Raw genomic sequence first — 22908 nt, forward strand, 5'->3', positions numbered from 1 at the left:
TGAATGGTTCTGACTCGGGTCTTCCATGAGGTTTCAGTCATCTGAAGGCTTGAGGACCTGGTTCCAGGGTAGCTTCTCACCTGCCTAGCAAGATGGTCCTGGTAGTTGGCAGGAGGCTCAGTTCCTATAGCAGGGGCCTCACCCAGGGCTGCCTGAGCATCCTCATGACCTGGCAGCTGGCTTCCCCCAGAGTGAGCAACCCAGGAGAACAAGGCATCATGGCCAAGCTTTTTACGATTTCACCTCAGAAGTCACACAGCACCACACATGCCTCATTCTAGTCATTAGAGGCAGGTTCTTAGTCCTGCCCACAACTGGGGAGAAACTAAGCTCCACCTTTTGAAGGGAGGAGGGTCAAAGAATCTGAGAACATATGTTAAAACCCCCACGGGGACCCACTCTGCAGAGCAATTCATTCATCAGAGCTCCTCCGTGGGATGAGGCTGAGACCATATGCTTGCTTAGCTTTCTTCCCTCCCTATCTTGCTTCTCTCCCGCCCCTTCTCATGAAAGCCCACCTGTAATAAATCACTTGAATCAGAATCCCCATCTCAGGATCAGCTGCTAGAGAATCTGACCTAAGACAATACACTCATTAGAAAACCTATACTCTAAAATATTTAAGAAAATGATAACTTTTCTCCAATTTTCAGATTTGAAACATTTCTTTCAGCAATTCTCTTTAGTTATTCAGGGGATGAAATGTTTAAAATTCTGGTTCAGAAGGCATGTGGGTGGATGACCTCTTGCTTTCATTAACAACAGCAACTACATTTGCTGTCTTTTTCATATGCCAGGCCCCGGGAAGGGTGAAATGTGGTATGATGCCCCACCCTCCATGAATCCCAAATGTAACAAGGCAATTTGGAATCTGTCTTCAACATCAGTGCTTTTCTCATTTGCCTCTCTTCATTTTAATGTTTCATAAAACCAAGAATCCACATATGTTTGTATTATTCTTTCATTCAATGCATGTTGGCTTCTGACTTCACCACATCATTGAAACAGCTTCTCCAAAGGTTTACAGTGACCTCCCTGTGACCAGGTCCCAAGTGATTCATTTCAGTCCTTTTATCATATGACCTTTCTATGGTATTTGACCCAGGTGAACAGCTTCTCCTTAAAATTCTCCTCTCTTGGATTTTGAAACAGGAGGACAGAGTGAGAAAGGCCTGGTATGTTTGGGCAAGATGGAGTAGGCCCAATGAAGTAACGCACATTTTCTGAGCAAAGGTGGGATGTGAATGGGCCCCATGGGGCCTTCTGCAGGGTGGATGGTAGCCAAGATGGGCAGGAGACAGGGAGAGCATAGAGGAGGCTATGTGTAGATGGAAGTTGATAAAGCCTAAACTGGAACAGGCAGTGAGCCTTGGGGAGCAGGTAGATTCTAGAGACGTAAGAGAACCACTGTCATAGGGCTTGGTGAAGGGACTTTGGATGGAGTGAGCATTGGGGGTGAGGAATGAGGAAAACAAAGGCAATCAAAGTGTGTTCAAGATTTCTCTTTTGGTGGCTAGTGATGCATTACGCAGATAAACTGACTCAACCCCACTATGTGCCCAGTAGCTACCTGGGCCACTCTATATCACCCTGTGGTACTTGAGGAAGAACAGGAACCAAGCACAAACATGAAGCGTATGCTCCTTGCTGTACCGTGAGTAATGAAATCCTTTGTCTCTGACCCAGGAGTCTCATGTCTTCTCCAGCATCCATGAAACTGTGGCAGGCTAACTCATGGCAGACTAACTCTTATCAAGGCCCTCATCAAAATCACCTGAAGGGCTTAAAAAATACGTACTTATTTGGGCCCCATTCCACTGATTCAGATTCGGTATATCTGGAGTGTTTGTGCAAGTTCCATGGATGGTTCTGAGGCACACTCCTAGTTGAGAACTACTGTTCTTGTGGTGGCCAGGCAGGCAGACGTGGGAGGCAGGCTGAGCTTCTGACAGGGATCACTTCACAGTTGGAAGAACCCAGGAGGGCTCTGGAGACACCACACAGTAAGAAGGTGGGTGCAATGGTCGACATGGGGCTCTCTGACAGTCTCACCAGGCCCTGCTGGATAACGTGGCATGGCGCTCTCAGGGCATCAGGTTGGGTGAGGTGGTAGGGAATGTGCACCCACAACTTCCAAGAGAACAACCTTCCCCAAAAGCAGTGATGGTGCTGACCGTGGACTTGTCCCCAAGCATTTTAGCCAAAAGCATTTTTAGGGTGTGAGAGGGCTCTCCCTCCTGGAAATGCTGCTGCTGAACACATTCCTCTAAACTTAAAACAGCTTCTGAAGTGATAAAACATATCAATAATTATAATAAAAATCTTATATTTGTGTCCTGTCTGTCATACAACACACACACATCCCCCCCTCTAGAGCTGTATGGCTTGTTACATGCTTTAAAAACGTTTTTTGTTCACCAAACTGTCCCCAGTGACACTGCTGGAAGGAGCTGGAGCAAGAAGAAAGTCAGTCTGAAGGTTTCTTCTGTGCTGAGGGTTCGATTTCCCACAGGCTGACTCCTCCTGGGATGTGGACTGTTGGGCTTTCCTATGCCAGTGCTGGGGGCGGGGCCCCAGCGTTTGCTGAAAGCTCATAGAATTTAGCATATCCTTGTTCTCCGTGAGGAAAAGAGCTGCTTTAAACCAGGCACCATTCACAGAAAAGAGATGAGGTATTTGTGCTAAAAGGAAGATCAGGCAACTGTTGAGAGAGACTTGTGGCAAGAGAGTCCGGACTCTCAGGGATCCTGTATGTATGTATTTTAATTTGAAAAGTGGAGAGGATATTTAACATCACAGGGGTACATTCAAATACTGTATGTTAAACACTCAACACATAGGAAATACTCCATACTGGTAATCATAAATACTACTATTGGCTGCTCGCTCAGTGGTTTTCGCTGTTCCCCCATCCAAGGGCAGAGAGTGGGGAAAGTGGACAGTGGTGTCCGTGTCTAGCCAGGATGGGTGAGAAGAGAAGAGGTTGGAGATGAAGAAATGCCGAATCTGTGCCTCCTTAGCAGGTCTAGCCTCAGCCCTGTTCCTCAAGTCTGTATGTCAATATCTCCACCTGGATCCCATGGCTAACACTCCACTCCACCCACTTTCACCCATTATCCCCACAAAGCATAGAGAATCTGATCTGTATCCTTTGTCTTGAGGCTCGATTTCCCTGTGGTTACCACTGAAGCGTGATCCCCATCTGCAGGGTGACCACTCCCATCGGCTGAAGGAGTCAGAAAACTATATCCACATGCAGTTTTCCACCCCAAGACAGCAGGTGAAGGCGGCAATGCTATCAGAGCCCACGCTGGTTATGGGTTCTCTGCCCCTCCCCACAAACTGCACCCAACACCACAGGCGTCTCAGCCAGGCCAACCCTGGTTCTTTTTCCTCAAAGTGACTGTAGTTTCCATCCACACCTTTGCATTTGCCCTTTTGTCAATTTCTCAGTCCTTTCAGGCCTTTCGAGTGGACACTGCCAGGCATCTGATTCCCACCCTCCAGCTAAGTGGAATTGGGGCAGGCCTATGAATTACAGAACTCGGCTCCCTGGCGGAAAGCATGGATGCAAAGTGACTCAGACCCCGCCAGTCACCATCACCTCATCTCCAGTCAGAGTGATTGGCTCAAGAGATGAATATGTCACCCAAAGCCAGCCAATTAGAGTTCTTCTACTGAATTTTCACCCGTTGGTCCTCTCTTTCATCTTAGCTCATCCTTAACTGGGATGACGTAAAGTTGATGTCACCTGTGCTGATGTCCCTGTCCTTTGACAAGTGGAGAAAGAGTGTCTATAGAAGGAGACCAACATAGGAAGAGAATACGCTGACAGTTATAGAATGCTAATGCCTTTGCTTTAGTTCTTGAATCTAGTTGTGCCTGAGGCCACTTCTGTCGCTGTCCTTTCAGTTATCTGAACCAATAAATTCCACTCTCAGCCTCATGATTTGGCTTGTTTCTGCCAGTTCTAACCGCTGAAGTTGTGATTAATACATGCTTGTTCCCCGTGCAATTCCCCATTGCAGGGGTTGGCATGTCTCCATCCATTCAATCTCTATTTGAAAATAAGAAAATGTTGCTGGCCCGTCCTTCAGGCTTTGTCCAGCATGATGACCCCTTCTTTCTTCACTCTGCTTCCAGCACTGCTGTCTGTGCCATTTTCTTCTTCTTCTTCTTTAAGTTGTATAAAGTTCTGCATTGAGGAGTTAACATGTTTTCTTTACAAGACGGCAAACTTCTTTGGGACAATTTTTACATTTTTAAAAACTTAACTCTCAGGACTGACCTTAATTCTGGGCACATATCCAGTAAAAAATAATATTAATTATATAAGAAACATTTTTCCAAAGCACAGAACCCATCGCCTCCTCTAAGCAGTACCACACTCTCTGCTGATCGAGCCCTTGGCTGGTTGTGATCATTTGAATGTTCATATTCGTGGGGTGGAGTGGCCAAGCAGAGGTTCATATGGAAAAACCCAGAGAAAGAGATTTTTGCACAACTTTTCTAAAGTAAAAATTGCCTTTGGAGACCTCCAGTAAAGCACACATTCATTTTCTTGTTGTTTTTCTGACTAGTTGCAGACCAAAGTGGTGGGTGAGTCTGAGATGGGGGCCGGAAGGTGTCTGCAGCACAGAAACAACCCCGTGGCTGAACCTTTGGCCTCCTCCTGGTTTTTTCCCGGAAGGCCAAAACTTTCTGATTTAGGATCCTTTTTTTCTTCACTTCTTTCTTACTGAGAGAGACAGAGCTTTTGATGTAATAACACAGGCAAATTCTTTTTACATGGCCAAAACAATAGCTACAGTTTAAACTCTCTCCTGATCCCCTAAGCAAATATTTAAGAAATGCAAAGAAAGCAAATTAAGCTAATCTCCCTTCAAGAAAGTCATCCTCGGTGGCCTTCTGATCCGTGAACCCTTGGAGAAAGGAAGCCTGGTGCGAAGTCCCCTCCGGGAGCTCCTTCACCACTGCGGAAGCCAGTGGGTGTTAGATGAGTGTGCCTACAAGTCAAGGAGAGGGAAGAGAGGACTTGCACTGTTCGTCAGAGAAGAGAAAGAGATGTGAACAAACTAGCTGAGGACACCTACTGGGCTAACCCTTGTGTTTCAGCTGGGGTGCAGTCAAGATAGCAGATACCAGGGCAGGGAGTTTTGTAGAAGGAATTTAATACAGCAGGCTAGTTACAAGGGTGTTGCAAGAGCTGAAACCAGGGCATGGTGAGGGAATCCAGAGATTAACAATTGCAGGAAGCCACTGCCACTCCTAGGGCTGGAGGAACAAAGGGAGGAGAGACTGAGTCCTCAGACTCCAGAAACCGGAAGCTGGAACTATGGAGTAGGGGCTGCATAAGGTGCTGCCTGAAGGACCCCATGGTTTTGGCTGCCAGGCAGGAACTGCAACTGTGGGGGAAAGGCCATGGTGGGGGTGGGGGTGGTGTGGGGGCAGAAGCAGGGCAGGGGCTTCGTGGCATATCTGGGTCCCAGGAGGAAAAAATGGTCACTGCCAGAGATATAGCCACTGCCCAAGACAAGGCTGGAGGTGGGGGTAGGCAGGATGGCCTGGAGTAACCACTTTCTCCACGTCTTCCACCATGCCTCCATTGACCCAACCCAATGGAAAGCAAGTGGGCACAAGAACTTGGGAACTATAGTGTGTAGGGGCCAGCCCCTGGCAATCTGAGCAGAACAGGGGAAGGGAGGGATGGATCTGAAAGTAAGTTGGCAGGTGACCTGCTCACCTGTGCCAGCTATTTCTCTGCCACACAAGTCTGGGGTACTATGGGATCACAGCCAATGTCCCTGGCCGAGTTGAGATGATGGTGGTGATGAAGAATGAAGTGTCCTTGGGAGTGGATGCTTCCAGACTTCAGGGAACACAAACCAACATATCTATAGATGATTTACGGGAATAAAAGATCCCAGTCTTCTGAGAGTCTCAGACTAACCCTGCTCTTCCTCAGTTTCCCCGCAGCCAGGAGCCGCTGCAGGGACTCAGATGAGGTAAGGAAATCAGATGAGGTAAGGACAGTCTTTCAACTCCCCTCCCTGACCCAAATTTCCTCCACCTCTTTCACTTGACATGAAAATAAAACATTATTGGTCTTTAAAAAAAAGACCATATTGCCCCTGGGAGAAAGCAAAATCCCTAAAAGTGACTGTGTATTACTCTACTAATCCACCTGATCTTCAGAGTTTTGGTTAATCCAAGTTTACAAATTTTTTTTAAAAAAATTATTGAACTTACAAAGCTTTTGTCTGACTCTCAGTTCCATTCCATTGACTGTTGCCTGCCGCACTCCTCAATGATAGTGATCCAGCTCACACTGACCCCACCAGATATTCTTTACAAAAATGTGAATTGAGCATCTGCTAAGGACTAGAAGCTGAGGGTTCAAAAATGGATGAGACACAGCCTGCCTCGTTCTCCTGTAACGGTACTTGGCTGTCCTCCCCAACCTACCCCTGCAGAATTCTTCCTCCGGATGTCATCTCACGGAGGAAAATAATACACACAGCAGGGGAAGCGACGCCACGCTACTGCAGTGGGCATAGAAGCCTCAGTGCTCCCACTCCCCAAGCCCTCGGGGATCCTGAGGCACGTTCTTGGAATCCAAACTCCTGCTCCAGGGCGATCAGTAAAAGAACCTAAATTCTGTAGCAAATCTGTTGGGAAACAGAAAGAGTATAAATTAGACTTATCATACAACATTGCTAAATTTTACTATCTGTGTGCCCTTTGGCAAATATGAGTCTGGCAGCTGGGGCAAGTGATCCCTATGCACAAGACAAGACTTTGTAGGAAAGAATCAAATGAAATAATCAATCTGAAGTGGTTTGCAAACTATGAGCTCTAAACAAATATCAAGATTTTTCCTTTGGTAATTTCCCTTCCTTGACAGAAATTCCCAGGAAGATTGAAGAAAAGGAAAATGAAAGAACCTCATAATGGGGGCTTTTCCTTTGATTTAAGCTGGCTGAATGATCGCTGGTCATGGATGCCTGCACATTCCATGTAGACCTCAAACACAGGCCCATTACTTATATTCACGTCTGGTCGGTGACTCAGCCACTTCCCTTGCTACAGCTCTTCTGACAGTGATGTGGCCATGGTGACACCTTCCTTGGACCCTCATCTCCACCCCAAGAGACTTGCGATGATGTTCACAGAAGGAGTCTGTGTGCACTCAACTTTGGAGGGCTGTTTCTGCTCGCAGCCACAGCCACTCCTGCTGAGGTCTCCCAGGCACTCGGTGCACACCACGCAGAGGGCTCTGGGAGACCCCTCCATCTGCACCCCTCATTCATTATTGCTACCCTCACTCTGGCAGCTTGCCAGATGCAGGGCTTCTCCTGGGGGCTTTAAAGCTCAAGTTTTCTCTGTTCTAAGATTCTTTCCCCTTTCCCAGGGTGGAGGACAAGGACCTAGGTGGGGCAGTGAGGAAGAATGCCTCCCAAATCTAGGCTGTCTTCCCTGCTCACTCGCTCTCCCAGCTCCACCCTCTGGCCCAGGAAGGGTTTGTGGTCTGTTTATTTCCACATCTCCTCTCTGTACATCTCTAACATCATGATGTAAAATCTGGATTTCAAATTCTCTAGATTCTTGGCTAGTAAGAATTGTAGGAGAGGAAAAATAATTTTCCCTCTACTCTTCTGAGTTCTTGGCTGAGACCTCCTGTAATAAGAGACAGATTTACAAGAGAAAAACAAACAGTTTATTAACGTTGTTAAAAGACAAACTGAGGCATATTAAAAATTTAAAGAATTTATCTGAACAAAAATTAGTTCGAATTGGGCAGCTCCAATCCAGAACTGTTAGGAGCACTCCACCAACAGCTGGAGAAAGACTCTTACAGAGAAAAGGCAGAAGCAAAGCAAGGAGATGATTTGATTGGCTGTGGCTTAAGCGGTTGCCTTTTTGGGAAAGCCTAGTTGGCTGTCTGTGATTGGCTGTCCTTAGGTTTTTACTTCTTAACCTTGAGACATTTACAGGCTTGGGTTTTGCCGTGCTTACGTTGGCTTTTAAGGTATTAGAACCACCTCATTCTAATGGGCTCCTTGTTTAATTAATTAAACAATTCCTCCTTTTTGGTCACCCTCTCATACATGAGTGATTGACCAAAGATTTGTTATTAGTGCCTTTCTCAGGCACCATGATTATGCTGTCATGTCCCTGGAAGAATTGTTTTTGCTGTTCATTGTTTTTCTGTTTCTCCAAGCGCAGTGAGACCATCTGATGTACTGCTGATGGCTTCAAACGTGTATTTCAGACCTTTGAGAGAACATAGCGCACCAAGGAGACTACAATGAGGACCGTCAGGAGGATAATACTGAGAGACTGAAGTACAGATAATCCCCAACTTACAACGGTTCAACAACGATTTTCTGACTTTGAGATGGTGCTGAAGCGATACGCATTCAGTAAAAACTATACTTTGCATTTTGAATTTTGATCTTTTCCTGGACTAACAATACCTGGTACAATACTCTCTTGTGATGCTGGGCAGCAGCGAGCCTCAGCCCCCAGTCAGCCATGTGATCACAAGGGTAAACAACCTATACACCTACAACCATTTTGTACCCATATAACCACTGTTTTATACTTTCAGTACAGTATTGAATAAATTACCTGAGATATTTAACACCTTATTATAAAATAGGCTTTATGCTATATGATTTTGCCCAACTATAGGCTAATGTAAGTGCACTGAGCACATTTAAGGTAGGCTAGTCTTGGGGAGGAAAAAATTCTCGTTTACCCTTCTAGATTCATCTAGCTGGTCTAAGAGTTGGGTTGAGATGAGGCAGATTAACAGAGAAAAACTAAGAGAAGTTTAATAACATATATACCTCTTGTATACATGGGAGAGACCCGGGAAAATTGAGTAACTCATCATAATGGCCAAAACCACCACCTTTAAGACTATTTTCAGCTAAAGACAAAAGAAGATGTTGGGAATGGGGAGTCAGTTATGGGCAGTTACCAGGAAAAGCACAGTAACCAAGAGTAAGGTTGTTATGCAAATTTAAGTCATTGCCTTCTCCATTGATGAGCGGTTCTAGAGATCTGGTCATCCACCTCTTCCTGGTACAGTAAGGGAGACACCCTTACAAATGGAGCTGTGTTGTATAAATGTAAATGTTTCTTAAAAAAGGGTAACTTCTGCTTGGTTTTCAGAGCTTATCCTATGTCTAATGTTTCTTAAAAATAACCGGCATAAAATAATCCTTATGACAAAGAGACGTATTTTGGGTTGACAAATTCTGCTCCCCTTCACTAGGCTAAGCTTTGATGTCATTAGGTTAGGTGTATTAAATGTATTTTTGACTTAGCATATTTTCAACTTATGATGGGTTTATCAGGATATAACCCCATTGTAAGTTGAGGAATATCTATATGCTCCTTAGCAAGGGCCTCTACGAACCAAACCAGTTGATATCAAATAAATCAAAGAGTGTACCTGAAGGGGCATCAACTTGTTCTAGCCAGTGGCTTGTTCGTTAATTTCTTGTATTTGCTACAATACCAGAGACATTGATCCAGGCACAGCCGGAGGTGTTTGCTATGACACAGACTCCTCCTTGTTCATCCAGTAAGTAATCAAAGCAATTCTATTATTAAAACCACCTTAGCAAGAAAGTCTAGGGACTTCTATTGCATAGCTATGGCCTTAATGGTAGATTCAGCAACGGCTGCCAGAGTTAAGGAGCATTGTTTCCCATGCATTAAAATGGAGAAGAAGCAAGTAGTGAAAAGGCAAAAGGAATAAAGATTTCATATTGGAGATGAAAACCTTGATCAGTGATCTTGCGAGAGCTGTCCACCTCAAGATGTCGTCTGCCTCTGGGGAGGAGCCTCCCTTGTCAATTTTAATTTTAGATCCCCAGTCGGTGTGCAGTTGGAAGAGTCAGAAGGAGTCCTTTTTAATTGGGAGATGTGGACCCAAGGTTCAAGACCCCAAAGTTCGACTATCCTCTGGGTTGTGAGAATGACCTAGTATGGTCCCTTCCAATGAGGTTCAAGGTCTGTCTTTGTTTTAGTTCAGTGCTATGATCTTAAAGTTATCAGCACTCTGTATTCTAGAGTACTTGTCAGGGTCCCTTCCATGAATCTCTATGAAGACGAAGAACTTTTACAAAAGCATCAAAGTAAAACAATAACTGTCTATAAATGACAAAAAGGTTTTTTAAAAAAATGGCCACAGTTAAAGATCTGATAAAAGTTCATTTGATAAGAAAATTCCATTATTTTTGTAGCATAAAACAACTTAAGATAATAATTGGATAACGAGGGCATTGACACATTTCTATGAACTTCAAACAGTTTCTGAAATGCCAGAATAATCCTTGTGCCATAGAGGCATATTTTGGGGTGGCATATTCTACTACCTTTCAACATCTATACATATTTGTTTCTTTCAAAATGCTTCCAAATCAAAAGCACTTTGGCCTTCAGTACGCCTCCTCTGCTTTGCATTTCAGGAGCCTATGAGAATGGAAAATAAGAACTTTGACCTTTTGATCATACCATAATCTTTTGGGTTTCCTCTTTCCTGGAGCCCAATACTCAGACTCATGGTTCAGTTTTATGTTGGAAAGAGTATGTGATAAACAGGAATTAAGGAAAGGAAAAATACATGGGATGCTATTTAAATAGTGCTCTGGTCTACAAAGATCAAAGCAGAGCTGCTGAGGTTAAAGCAGAAGTCTGAAGTTTGGGTCTCCCATTTTCCTACCCCCTCCATGTCCCCTGGGCCCTCTGTGAGACCTCAGAGCTCCACAGAACACAGAAAACCACCGTACTCATCCATGAGATTTACTAGGGGAGGCCATGCAGCAATCACAGTTGGTAGCACATAATAGATGCTCAATAAATATTTGTGGACCATGTCTCCATATTGAACAATAGGTTTAAGTTTTATTTTTTTTAGACTATAATTTCTTTTTAATTTTATTCTGTTTAATTTCAAAGAAATTAATTTAAGTATCATATCATTTAAATTTTTTTGTTTCTTTTCTTTTCTTTTCTTTCTTTATTTACTGCAGTAACATTGGTTTATAACATTACACAAATTTTGGATGTACATCATTTTATTTTTATTTCTGTGTAGATTACATCATGTTCACCACCCAAAGACAAATCATAATCCATTATCTCTTTTGCCCTTCTCCCTCCCCCCTTCCCCTCTGGTAATGACCAATCCAATCTCTGTCTCTATGTGTTTGTTTGTTGTTGTTTTTATCTTCTGCTTACGAGTGAGATGATACAGTATTTGACTTTCTCCCTCTGACTTATTTCACTTAGCCTAATACCCTCAAGATCCATCCATGTTGTCACAAATGACAAGATTTCATCATTTTTTATGGCTGAGTAGTATTCCATTGTGTATATATACCACATCCTCTTTGTCCATTAGTCCCTTGATGGGCACCTAGGTTGCTTCCAAGTCTTGGCTACTGTGAATAATACTGAAAGGAACATAGGCGTGCATATGTCTTTACACATTCATGTTTTCACGTTCTTTGGATAAATACCCAGCAGTGGAATAGCTGGATTGTATGGTAGTTCTATTCTTAATTTGTTAAGGAATCTCCATACTGTTTTCCACAGTGACTGCACCAGTTTGCAATCCCACCAGCAGTGTATGAGAGTTCCCTTTCCAACATTTGTTGTTTCCTGTCTTGTTTATTATAGCCATTCTGATGGGCATGAGGTGATATCTCATTGTAGTTTTGATTCCCATTTCTCTGGTTATTAGAGATGTTGAGCATCTTTTCTTATGCCTGTTGGCCATCTGTATATCTTCTTTGGAGAAATGTCTGTTCAGATCTTTTACCCATATTTTAATTGGGTTGTTTGTCCTTTTGTTGTTGAGCTGTATGAGTTATTTGTATATTTTGGATATTAACCCCTTATCAGATATATGGTTTGCAGATATCTTCTCCCAATTGTTAGATTGTCTTTTCATTTAGTTGATGGTTCCCTTGCTGTGCAGAAGCTTTTTAGTTTGATGTAATCCTATTTGTTTATTTTTTCTACTGTTTCCCTTGCCCAGTCAGACATGGTACTTGAAAATATACTGGTAAGACTGACGTCAAAGAGCATACTGCCTATGTTTTCTTCTAGAAGTTTCATGGTTTCAGGTCTTACATTCAAATCTTTAATCCGTTTTGAGTTAATTTTTGTGTATGGTGTAAGATAATGGTCACTTTCATTCTCTTGCATGCAGCTGTCCAGTTTTCCCAGCACCATATATTGAAGAGACTTTCCTTTCTCCATTGCATACTCTTGGCTCCCTTGTCAGAAAATTAACTTTCCAGAGATGTGTGGGTTTATTTCTGGGCTCTCCATCTGTTCCATTGGTCTGTGTCTCTGTTTTGCGCCAGTACCATGCTGTTTTGGTTACTATGGCTTTGTAGTATATTTTGAAGTCAGGGAGTGTGATACCTCCAGCTTTGTTCTTTTTTCTCAGGATTCCTTTGGCTATTCAGGGTCTTTTGTTGTTCCATATAAATTTTAGGATTCTTTGTCCTATTTCTGTGAAAAATGTCATTGGAACTTGATAGGGGTTGCATTGAATTCATAGATTGCTTTAGGAAGTATGGACATTTTAACTATGTTAATTCTTCCAATCCAAGAGCACGGAATATCTTTCCATTTCTTTGTGTCATCTTTAATTACTTTCAACAATGTTTTCTAGTTTTCTGTGTACAGATCTTTCACCTCTTTGCTTAAGTTTTTTCCTAGCTATTTTGTTCTTTTTGTTACAATTGTAAATGGGATTGAATTGTTAATTTCTCTTTTTGCTACTTCGTTGTTAGTGTATATAAACGCAACTGATTTTTTTTAAATGAAATTGTCAATATATTCAGAGATGTTACCATTAAGAATTCTTTCCTATCATTGAGGATACCCAAAGATACCATAAAAAAATGAAAATGCCTGCCACAGACAGAAGAAGATATGCACAACATAATACCGGAGGAGGCGGAGCAGGAAAGTCTCTTGTCCGTCTGGTGGGGGTAGGAATCAGCACAATCTCTTCAGAAAATGACAGGCACTACCAAGGTTGAGCACGGACATAATTTGAGCCTGTAATTTTACCCTTAAGTATGAGACTAACAGAAACACTTGTTCAGGTACACTGGAGGACTTGTATAAGCACGTTCTTAGCAGTGTTATTCACAACAGCCAAAAAAAAAAAAAAAAAAAAAGAAACAAACAAACAAAAAACTAGAAACAACCCAAATGTCCATCAATAGCAAAATGAGCAAATACATTGTGGAATAATTTTACAATGGAATATTATACAGCAGAGAGAATGAATGGACTACAGCTATGTGTCAACATACACAAACCTCAAAAATATTGTTTTCAGTGAAAAAGGCAAGACATAAAAAAATACAAACAGCATGGTTCAATTTATATGAAGCTCAAAAACAAGCAAACCAGACAATATATTGTTTATGCACTCGTATATATAGTGTACAACCTAAAGGGAACACCCGAGTGGGATAGTGTGATGAAAGTGGAAGGATGAGAATTGTGGGTATATTTTGAAGACTGCAATATCTACATTATTTATCACATGGAGTTATTGTGAGGATCAACAGAGAAGGAATAATTTTAAAATGATAAAACCTTATCTATAATTATATATAAGCATCATTAGTCCTATAAGCATATGCTCCAATCTCTACTAGTCAGTCAACATTTGTGATACTATTCATTTAGAAATTCAACAGGTGTTTGGTGGAGGAGAATGCAAATATATTTTTATTAAATTGTAGTTAGTGAATTGTCTGATGTTCTATTTTAATGAGCTTTACTAAATCATAGAATCAAGCCATTCCAGGAGCCTTTTCTAGGTGTCTTCTCAAAAGCCTACAAAATAGTGCTATAAGCAAGGTTGATTAAAAAAAAGCAAGATTTATTGGGAGCTCAAAAGTCGTGAGGGAGATCTGCACGTGCACAACTGTAAGAGCGGTTATGGAGTGAGAGAGCTCAGAGGTAGAATAAGCCCTGGAAAATGAGCAACTGAATCCAAGGAATCTGGAAACCCACCCGAAGAGACTTCTAGAGCACAAAGTTACGACCAGTGTGTAACTTAAGAGGCAGAACTCAGCTCATTTTAAGCAGGAGCTTTCTGACATAAGGTGCTCACTTCAAACACAAAACACCACGGTGCCTCCTGCACTCAGGTTAAATGAAATAGCCTTCCCTCCAAGCAGAACTTTCCGAACAAATGGCAGACAAAAGCCCCAAGATGAGCAGGTTTTGGAGTAAAGCATTGCTCTCCAGCAGTAACAAGGCAACTAGAATAGGAACCAGGCTTTGTTTCCTACTTTTTCCCATCAAGACTCTGCCATCCTGTCTGTATCATTACTGTCTCCCTCCTTGAGGTGTCTTCCTGTTGATTTTTTTGTTACCAGAGTAGATTTTAGTCTTGTGGACCAGGTGGTCACACCCTTGCTTATAAGAATGTATAGGGGTTCATGGAAATTACAGAGCTGCTACAAAAAGAGCATTAGTATGTTTTGCTATAGATATTTAGACAACAGAAAATTAATAATAACTTTAAAACCTTGCTGCTTCAAGTGTGGTCCATATACCAGCAGCCATCAGCAGGGAGACAGACATGGAAATTCTCAGGTCCACCCAGACCTACTGAATCAGAATCTCTGGGGGTGGGACTCAAGGACCCATGTTTTAAAGAAACTCCCTCACATGATTCTTATACTTGCTGAAGTTTAACAAGTACTGTTTTACAACACAAATACACTAGCTCTTAGATAGGGAGTATGGTTAATAAGAAAAATCTATTTTTTCCTATTTGAGAACTCAGTTGTTGAGTGTGAAGGTTATTCTGCTCTATCACCACACTTGTTGGTAAGCCGTCATTTTACATGTATGAATGCAAAATATTTAAAGACCACTTTACCTGCCTGTGTGTCAAGTACCAGTAAGTCAGCAAAATAAAAAATGAGCAGCCCAAATATACGCTATAAATAGAGATTCATAATTATCTTCCACCAAGAAAATATTAATGTTCAGAATCATTTTATCGTACAAGAAAATATACTCTTTGCCAGAAGGAAAGCAAGTCTACATTTTAGAATAATTTCTACAAGTACTTTATATGCTCATACATATGCACGTGTGTTCTTGTGTATACATACATGTTTGTGTATACATATATACAAATATACATATACACGTACACGCACACACATAAATTTCAGCCTATAAGGCACTAAATATCTGTAAAATTTGGCTATATGGTCTGCTTAAGATTAGAGATGGCCAAAGCTATATTTTTATTTTCTCAAAGACACCAAGTCATTCAAGACTGAAAGGCTATAAGGTTTTCAAAAATATGCAGAAAATGTTCCCATCACTGTGAAAAGAGACTTTCCTCTCTGAACCATGGATCCCCAAACCAAGGAACATGGCCAACCATACTGTTTAGATACCTGCCTACCTTAGTCACTAAGAATCAGAGGGCATTCACCAAATGCGTGCTAAGTAATTTTCAGAAAAATATTAGAACTTAGGAAGTAAAGTTCAATAACTAAACTCTCCATGAACAGATTAATAAAATAGTTTTTTTAAGGAGAACAAATTGTCTCACTTTTCTATTACTACTTTGTTAAAAGGGGGAAGATAAGGCCCCTTTTCATCTCACATTCAATTATCAGTTAATTCTTTACAAAATTCAGAACCTCCAACGTTCACGACAGTGAGACTAATTAGTTCATCTCAAGAAGACCTCGCACCTTGAAGTTTTAACCGTAGTTCTCAGGAAGCTATTTCCAGTAGCGCCTAAACTACTATAGGAGCTCTGACTACCTGTTTACAGTTTGAGAGCTTAAGGACAAACCTCCTGTCCTCCCCTCAAACTCGATCTTTCACTGTCTTTACCATCCTTTACTTGCTCTGCTTTTTCTTCCGTGATACGAAAGTGTTTAACTGATAAAGGTACTTAGAAAGTGCGATATTTCACCATGCTCTTTAATTTCTCCTATAAACCAAAATATGAAGGATGGAATGAATGATGGAAGGAAGGAAGAAAAGAAAAGAGAGAAAAGAATTCATTATTTCCTATCATTAAACTTTGATAAATATCTGTGATGGAAAAAAGAGAAGTTTGTTTATTTTTAAATTATTTTAATTTAGAAATAGAAAACATCTTGAAAGAAAAAAATGAAAGAAAACCACAAAATATATATATAAGCAAATTTTTACTCCATGAGCTTCTCAAATCCTCACTTATTCACCAATCCCCAAGATGAAAAACACTCTTCTAAAAAGATATTCAGCCACCAACAATGATGTTATTAATAGGAATATGGATCAATTTCCCAAAAATCCAATGAATCTCATTGTAGCAAATCCTATTGCTGTTGCCATGGCAATCTTCTGGAATTCTTCTCTGTCAGGTTTGGTGCATCTTTTAACCAGCCAAATTGAGTCCTTCACAAACTGCCGACGTGGCTCAACGAACTGCATTACCTGATCCATGATGCCTGCTCACCACCACGGCAGATGACAGCGACCACAACTGATTTTTGTACGTTGATTTTGTATCCTGCAACTTTACCATATTCATTTATTATTTCTAAAAATCTTTTGGTGGATTCTTTAGGGTTTTCCATGTATAAAATCATGTTGTCTGCAAATAGTGACAGTTTCACTTCTTCCTTTCCAGTTTGGATCCCTTTTATTTCTTTTCCTTTCCTGATTGCTCTGGCTAGGACGTCCAGCACTATGTTAAATAAGTCATGAAAGTGGGCATCCTTTTCTGTTTCCTGTTCTTAGAGGGATAGCTTTCAGTTTTTCTCCATTCAGAATGCTATCAGCTGTGGGTTTGTCATATATGGCCTTTATTATGTTGAGGTACTTTCCTTCTATACCTATTTTATTCAGGGTTTTTATCATAAATGCATGCTGTATCTTGTCAAATGTTTTCTCTGCATCTATTGAGATGACCATGTGATTTTTATTCTTCATTTTGTTAATATGGTGTATCACGTTGATTGATTTGCAGATGTTGCACCATCACTGCATCCCTGTAATAAATCCCACTTGATCATGGTGGATGATCTTTTTAATGAATTGTTTCATTTGATTTGTTAGTATTTTGTTGAGGATTTTTGCATTGATGTTCATCAGTGATACCGGCCTGTAATTTTTGTGTGTGTTGTCCTTGTCTGATGTTGGTATCAGGGTAATGTTGCCTTTGTAGAATAAGTTAGGAAGCTTCTCTCCTCTTCAATTTTTTGGAAGAGTTGGAGAAGGGTAGGTATTAAGTCTTCTTTGAATGTTTGGTAGAATTCACCAGGGAAGCTGTCTGGACTTTTATTTTTTGCGAGGTTTTTGATTACTGTTTTGATCCCCTTACTGATGATTGGTCTATTCACATTGTCTATTTCTTCTTGATTCAGTTTTGAAAGGTTGTATAATTCTGAGAATTTATCCATTTCTTCTAGGTTATCCAGTTTGTTGGTGTATAGCTTTTTGTTGTATTCTCATAATTTTTTGTATTTCTGAGGTGTCTGTTGTAATTTCTCCTCTTTCATTTCTGATTTTATTTATTTGAGCCTTCTCTCTTTTTTTCTTGGTGAGTCTAGCTAAAGGCTTGTCAATTTTGTTTATCTTTTCCAAGAACCAGCTCTTAGTTTCATTGATCTTTTTCTATTATTTTTTTAGTCTCTATTTCATTTATTGGTGCTCTAATTTTTATTATTTCTTTCTTTCTACTGATTTTGAGCTTTGTTTGTTCTTATTTTTCCACTTCCTTTAGGTGCACTGTTAGATTGTTTGAGATTTTTCTTTTTTGTTGACTTGGGTCTGTATTGCTATAAACTTCCCTCTTAGAACTGCTTTTGCTGTATCCCATAAATTTTGGCATGTCATATTTTCATTTTCATTTGTCTCCAGGTACTTTTTGATTTCTCCCATGATTTCTTCATTAACCCAGTCATTGATCAGTAGCATTTTGTTTAATCTCCACTATTTGTGGCTTTTCTGATTTTCTTCCTGTAGTTGATTTCTAGTTTCATACTGTCGTGGACAGAAAAGATGCCTGGTATTATTTCAGTTGTCTTAAATTTATTGAGATCTGTTTTGTGGCCTAATATGTGATCTATCCTGGAGAATGTTCCCTGTGCATTTGAAAAGAATGTGTCTTCTGTGGATTTTGGATGGAATGTTCTGTATATATCTACCAAATCCATCTGGTCTAATGTGTCATTTAGTGCCAATGTTTCCTTATTGATCTGTTTGGATGATCTACCCATTGGTGTAAGTGGAGTGTTAAAGTCCCTTACTTTATTGTGTTACTATTTCTCCTTTTATGTCTGTTAATAATTGCTTGATATATTTAGGTGCTCCTACATTGGGTGCATAGATATTTACAAGTGTTATATCTTCTTGTTGGATTGTTCCCTTTATCATTATGTATTGCCCCTCTTTGTCTCTTGTTACAGTTTTTGTTTTAAAGTCTATTCTGTCTGATGTAAGTATTGCTACCTCAGCTTTCTTTTCATCGCCATTTGCATGAAGTATCTTTTTCCATCCCTTCGCTTTCAGTTTGTGGATGTCTTTAGGTCTGAAGTGTGTCTCTTGTATGCAGCGTATATATATGGGTCTTTTTTTTTTATACAATCGGCCATCCTATGTCTTTTGATTGGAGCATTTAGTCCATTGACATTTAAAGTAGCTGTTGCTAAGTATGTACTTATTGCCATTTTGTTACCTTTTCTCTGGGTGTTTTAGTAGTTCTTCTCTGTTCCTTTCTTCTTCTCTTGATCTTTTCCCTTGTGGTTTGATAGCTTTCCTTAGTATTATGTTTGTGTTCCTTTCTCTTAATTTTTTGTGTATTTATTATATGTTTCTGGTGTGATTACCATGAAGTTCATATATAATAACCTATGTTTATAGCAATCTATATTAAGTTGATGGTCTCTTTAGTTTGACCTCTTACTAAAAGCTCTACTCTTTTACTCCCCTCCTCCCACAGCGTGGCTGGTTGCTAGGCTCAGGAGTTTATAATTGCTGTAGGTCTCTGGCCTGAAAGGCTATTGTCAGCTCTCTCAGGATTGTAGCTGAGTTGGGCTGGCCTCAGGCATGGGAGCACCCAATTGTTTCAGGCTTTGGAAGGTGGGACCAATCCCCTATGTGGGTGTTTGAAAAGCACAAGTATTTTGCAACTGACAAGCCCCACTTCCCCAGGGCCACATACCCCATCAACACACTCCTGCCCTGTGTGCATGCCCCAACCCACTGAAGTAGACCCAGTCACCCCACTACAGAGGTCCCACACACTCCACCAACACCGCACACATTCCACCACTCCTCACACACGCCCTTCTCCTCAGAGGCAGACTGACTCACCCAGCTCGAGAGGTTCCAGGCACCCCACCAAGAAGGCCCACAAGTTGCCTAAGGGCTTGCTGTTGGGTAGGGCCAGTCCCTAGGGCTGGCTGTCTGCCCTGGCTGAGCTGGATTAAGTTGGTGCTCTAGTGGGTGGGGCAGACCCTGGGCTAACAGGCCAGGAGAAGAACTCCAATGGCATCTGCCAGTGTGTGTGTCAGCACAACTGTACTAGGTCACAGTAATGGCTGCTGCCAATGTCTCAGTCCCTGGGCAGGTCTCACCTCTCGCTGAGATGCACCCAGATCCTATCAAGTGAGTCTCTCTTCACCAAAAGACTGTGCACTTTTCTTTCTGGTGATTTTAGGTTGCTTTCTGAAATGGGTGAATTTGTGCATGTGCCCTTTAAAAACAGACTTTTTTCGCCCTTATGTCCAATAGCTTTTGTGGGATATTCCTCATTGTCATTAATAGCCAGAAAAGCCAGATATTATGACACTTTTCTCGGTTTTGCTGAGTCCAAAAGCTGCTTATAGTGGTAATGCTCCCCGACTCAGATCCCCCACTCCTCCAGGGAAGGCTTCGTACCTTAAGATTGCTCCTGGCTGGCTGTGAAGTGCCGTGGCTCAAAGGTGGCTTTTTTCTCTCCAGAAAGGAATTTCTGCCTCTTCCACCTCAGTCAGCACTGTCTCTTGTTGCAGGGGTTCTTTTATCCAGTTTTCAGTTCTCTCTCAAGGGTAATTGTTCCAAGAGTAGTTGTTAATTTGTGTCCATGGGAGGAGGTGAGTGCAGAGTCCACCTATGCTGCCATCTTGACATTGTCCTATCTAACTTTTAAAAAATACTAACTACACTAGTATTTTTTGTGATTTAGTAAAATTGAAATTAGAGGGGCTGGCCCCGTGGCTGAGTGGTTAAGTTCACGCACTCCCCTGCAGGCGGCCCAGTGTTTCGTCAGTTCAAATCCTGGGCGTGGACATGGCACTGCTCATCAAACCACGATGAGGCAGCGTCCCACATACCACAACTAGAAGGACCCACAACGAAGAATATACAACTATGTACCAAGGAGCTTTGGGGAGAAAAAGGAAAAAAATAAAATCTTAAAAAAAAAATTGAAATTAGAAAGGAGCATGTTTTCCAAGATGTATTTTAGCTTTCTTTGGCTGTAGGGAAGAGAGAAATAAAGCAAAGGGCTGGTGGGGAGAGGATGCGAGGTCAAGGAAGGAACAAGTGTGTTTAAATACAATGGAGAGGATTCCAGGGCAGGACCAGGGGGGCAGGAAAGAAAGGTGGATGAGGAGAGGAGGCAATGGGGTCTTGAAAAGTTATAAAAAGAACAAGATAAATTGAAATAAGCTAGAAAGAAAAAAACTGAGTAGTTTTCCCACATATATCTCTAGCTGATGACTGGTAGAACAAAGAAAAAGATTCAATTTTACATATTTATCTTTTAACCAGCCATATTACTAAATCTCATCTTAATTTTAATAGTTTTTAAAACTAGATTCTCTTGGGTTTCCAAGTATATAAGCACATCATCAGAAGAAGAGGAAATAGTTTTCTATCATTTCCATTTTGCATTTGTTACTTTGTTTAGTTTTCTTATTGCATTTATTAGAACCTCCCACAAAATGTTAAGTAGCTCTTTGTAGAGAATTAATCATGATTAAGACCAAAACTTATGAAATACCAAAGAAAATCTAATAGAAAACATAGTTGATTTTATTTATTTTTAAAATTTATTTATTTATTTTTTGAGGAAGATTAGCCCTGAGCTAATTGCTGTGAATCCTCCTCTTTTTTGCTGAGGAAGACTGGCCCTGAGCTAACATCCATGCCCATCTTCCTCTACTTTATATGTGGGACACCTACCACAGCATGGCTTGCCAAGTGGTGCCATGTCCGCACCCAGGATCCGAACTGGTGAACCCTGGGCCGCCAAAGTGGAATGTGTGAACTTAACCACTGCACCACCAGGCCAGCCCCATAGTTTATTTTAAAAGCTAGTTCTTTGAAAAGTCCAATAAAATAGATGAAACCATTATGATACTGATTAGGATAAAAAGAACAGAGAGAGCCGAAGTGGACAAGATTAGGAGAAATAAAGGGAACATAATCAGCAATAGAGGAAGGTTTCAAATAGTTATAAGTATGTCATGGGCAACTCAATGGCAAAAAACTGGTTTTTGGAAATCTGGACAAAAAGAATGATCTCCTAGGAAAATATAGATCCTTTAAATTTACCCAAGAAGAATGGTCACATAGTGATAAAACCTACAAAATACTTAAAAATAAATTTAACAAGGAAGGCACAGGACTTATAAGAGATAATTAATTCTTATTGAAGGACATGGTATGATAAAGGGGTATATTGGCTTGCTAGGGCTGGCGTAATAAAATATCATAGACCAAGAGGCTCAAACAATAGAAATTAATTTTCTCACAGTTCTGGAGGCTGGAAGACCAGGATCAAGGTGTTGGCACATTTGGTTTCTCTTGAGGCTTCCCTCCTTGGCTTGCAGATGGCTTTCTTCTTGCTGTGTCCTCATATGGCTTTTTCTCTGTGTGCAAACATCCCTGGTATCTCTTTCTCTTCTTGTAATAAGGTCACCAGTCATATTGGATTCAGGCCCCACTCTTATGACCTCATCTGGCTTTAACTACCTCTTTAAAGGTCTATCTCTACCTACAGTCACAGTGGGAGTTAGGGCTTCAACATGTGGATTTGGCGAGGGGAGACAATTCAGTCCATAATAAGGGGAATATGAGGAAAAATGTGAATACTATGGCCTTTTAGCAGTGCAATTTGGTAATGTCTATTAAATATGTTAAAAATACATATACTCTTCTACTCAGCAATTTATTCTCAAGAAATTATCCCATACCTAGAAATCCACCAGTAGGAAAGGATATATGTCCCGAGATGCTACTGCAGCACTGTGGTAGCGCCAAACAGCCACACCTGGACACACCGAAATGCCCATCAGTGGGAGAAAGTTTAAAAAATCAAGATGAGCTACACATCATCAGAGACTGCTGCCATGAAAAAGAATGAACTAGAGCTGTACCAGTTTACTTGGAGGGGTTTCTATGAAATGCTATTGTGTGGGAAAATCAAGATGCAGAAAGTGTGAATAAGATGCTTATAAACAACGACAACACAAATCTTATATGTGTCTATCTTGGTAGACGATTATAAAGGTTGTTGACGCTGATTGCCTCAAAGGTGATGGGGAAGAGGACTGATGTAACATGGTGGGGAACAGAGAGGTTGCAGAGGTGGAAGCAATAAAAGAGAAAACAAATTTTAAAAGGGTTGTAGAAATACAATATGTCAAGTAAAAATACAATATGTGTAATATGATCACATTTTATCATTTATGTAAAATTATATAGGTGTATATGTGTTAAGAGGTATTTTAAAAGTGAAATGAAAAGAAATAAACTCAGATCTGTCCTGGAAAGCTAGAGGTGCCTGGGCACTACAGAGTTAAGCGAGAGCTGGGAGGACAGCAATTAGATGAACAG

The 22908-nt window shown here is 41.0% G+C and overlaps 1 pseudogene; it reads right to left on the reverse strand.

Annotated features, from left to right (window-relative positions):
* Positions 1 to 16317: 16317 nt before the first annotated feature.
* On the reverse strand, positions 16318 to 16524 carry LOC100629447 (protein transport protein Sec61 subunit gamma pseudogene; annotated as a pseudogene).
* Between the last annotated feature and the right edge of the window lie 6384 nt (positions 16525 to 22908).

Source organism: Equus caballus, chromosome 17, assembly GCF_041296265.1.
Source record: "Equus caballus isolate H_3958 breed thoroughbred chromosome 17, TB-T2T, whole genome shotgun sequence".
NCBI classification, from domain to species: Eukaryota; Metazoa; Chordata; class Mammalia; order Perissodactyla; family Equidae; genus Equus; species Equus caballus.